Source organism: Ixodes scapularis, unplaced genomic scaffold (assembly GCF_016920785.2).
Source record: "Ixodes scapularis isolate PalLabHiFi unplaced genomic scaffold, ASM1692078v2 PGA_scaffold3__209_contigs__length_174095766, whole genome shotgun sequence".
In the NCBI taxonomy this organism is placed as follows: Eukaryota; Metazoa; Arthropoda; class Arachnida; order Ixodida; family Ixodidae; genus Ixodes; species Ixodes scapularis.
This window is the reverse complement of record NW_024609868.1, coordinates 13,382,914-13,385,534: the sequence shown is the minus strand read 5'-3', so window position 1 is coordinate 13,385,534 and position 2,621 is coordinate 13,382,914. Positions and strand designations below refer to the sequence as shown.

At 52.4% G+C, this 2,621-nt stretch overlaps 1 pseudogene; it reads left to right on the top strand.

The window, feature by feature from the left end:
* The first annotated feature begins 987 nt into the window (after positions 1 to 987).
* LOC121837030 lies at positions 988 to 2,152 on the top strand (annotated as a pseudogene).
* Positions 2,153 to 2,621: the final 469 nt, after the last annotated feature.

Below are 2,621 nucleotides of genomic sequence, written 5' to 3'. Positions count from 1 at the left end.
ATGAACAGTATACACGCATCCCATGCCTGGCCTTTGCGGACAATGTGGTGCTCATAGCAGAGGTGGCAGCAGATATGCAACACCTCATGGGCATCTGTACAAAAGAGGCACTGAGGGACAACTTTAAATTCAACGCCGAAAAAACACAGTGGATGAGCTTTAATACAGAGGGTGACCAGGACTTTCATCTGCCAAACCAGGTTGTCAAAAAAAAAACAAGCTAAAAATACCTTGGGGCAACGATAACATGTGAAAAGGACTATCTGGGCCAACACGAAAGAAACATAATTGAAAAATCAAACCAATTGAAGGGGAAAGTGTGGCAGCTTGCCAGACACTCGTACAACAAGTATTCTGTGGAAAACACCCGCGGTCCCGGTCCTTACCTACATCAACGACGCGCACATATACAGCGCGGCCAGCATCAAAGGCTTGGGCCGACACCTGTACGAGCTGGGGAGGTGGCTGCTGTGGGGGGGGGTGGGAAGCAGCTGCACGGCTAATGCAGCAGTGACAGGCAAGATGGGCTGGTCCACATATGAGGGCGCTGAGCGCACATGGTGGGATCGGACATGCGGCTCGTCGGCTCCAGTAATTTTGACCAAGAAGCGCAAAAATTTCTATATCACCTTTCAGAAAGTGTTGCGACCTTCTTCCTAACATCAAGAGGAACCTGTAAATACCGACCCGACGCAGGTGGACCAAAATTCAACCATTTTTCGCCCAACTTGTCTTTCGCCCCGCTGTGGATGATTAACCCTTGTAGGGTTAGCTTCGACCCCGGCGGTGCGAGGCCTTCCTCAAAGGCTCCGTACAATGGCGGCCGCTACCCAGCGCGGCTACAACCCAGTCGCCATGGCGTGGACGCAGGTTGATGTGCAACAGGCTACTAACACCAAAAATGGACCCTCGAATCTCAAAGATGAAAGCCTTTTCCAGCTCATGAGTCTACGACGGAAAGCTAGCCAGCGTGAACCAATACACGCGACTCTCGCAGACGGCCTCTGGGCGCCGCTTGCTAGATCGCTTGCACATCCAACACGAGTGCATTCCAGAGGAGACATACAAGCTCCCAGAACTGTGGCGTCACAAGCTCTGGGTTTCTCCGTTCCTGCGCAACATGGACATGCAGACACACGAAGGGAGGCGAGAGGCACGTGCTCGGGCCCTCGAACACCGATATGGATCCAAGCAAGGCGTGTACTATGTTGATGTGGCAGGGCAGTCGCCCACTGGTTTCTACACGGCCGCCTAGTTCACCAGGATCAACGCGTTAACGGGCTCCCCTATAGAGCGTTCAGCTCCACGCAGGCCGAGGAGGTAGCTATAGCGCTTGCCGCCTCGGCATTAAATTCGAAGGTAATCATCGCAGATTTGCGCAGAGCCTGTAAGCACTATATGGCAAGCAAGGTCTCACCTCTAGCCCACCGTATTTTAAAGCAAGCCGAGACGGATTCGGACCACTCACTTAAACGCAAGGTTTGGACTCCGGGCCACCAGGGCCTTCAAGGTAACGATGCTGTGGACGAGGCTGCCAGAGCGCTTACTCACCGGGCACCTCACCCAGGCTCTTCCGGCTCTGAGATTAGACAACCTCTTCTGCAGTTCAGGGAAATCCTGGCAGATTATTGCGAACGTCATCAGCTTTTCATGATCCCCGCTAAGGGCCTGAGTGGAGCTGATGAATGAACCTTGAGGCGCCTGCAGACCAACACCCTGTTGTGTCCTGCAATAGTGAGACATTTTGACCCGAAAGTGGATGGGCGATGCCCTCACTGTGGGGAAGTCTCTGATAACTTTCACATGGTGTGAACATGTCAGATGAATCCTTCCCTTCCCCCTAACCCTTCCCCACTAGAAGGACATGGGAGGCAGCCATTTACACTCAACTGCTCGGGGCTGGAGTGTCAAAGGTGCGGGTAGCGGCTTTGTCCAGCGGGGTCCCGGACTAAGGACTCCACCTATGTAGAGGGCCAAACTCTCCTTTTATGGAATAAAAGTTTTTCACCACTACCACCATCCACATATCAAACCAGAGGGGCCTGGTCCAAGCATAAAAAAAGCTAAAATTCCTTCCTCTGGAGAGCTACGCACGAAGGATGCATTACCACATTAGATATAACGAAACGAGAACAAATAGGGTAAAGAAGATAAAAGCCATAGATTCCAAGTTCAGTGGCGATACGGCTGGGCAACAGGTGACCACGGAGAGAGAATGGGCCAAAACGATTCGCAAAGAGGTGACACGGGCCGGCACCGAGCTAGCAGTATTGTATTGTATTGCATTGTATGTTTATATATTTCAGACGGAAAAGTAGCAGAGGGCGATCCAGAGGAAACAGAGCCTCGAGTTCTACCAAAAACACAAAGAGTGAGCCAGCCCCATACCACCGCTACAGGGGGGACAGAGCCAGTGCCCTGCTTTTTCAGGCGCAAACGGGCTGCCTCCTGACTCAGAGCAGGAGGTGCGAGCTGTACGAAGACGGTCTCACCTGTCAACTCTGCGGAGAAGAAGAAGAGACAACTGGGCATGCCGTTAGGCGATGCAAACATCTCGAAAACACCAGGAGAAACTCCCCAAGCTACGGCTTAGAACGCTCCCTGGGACTCACAAACACAGA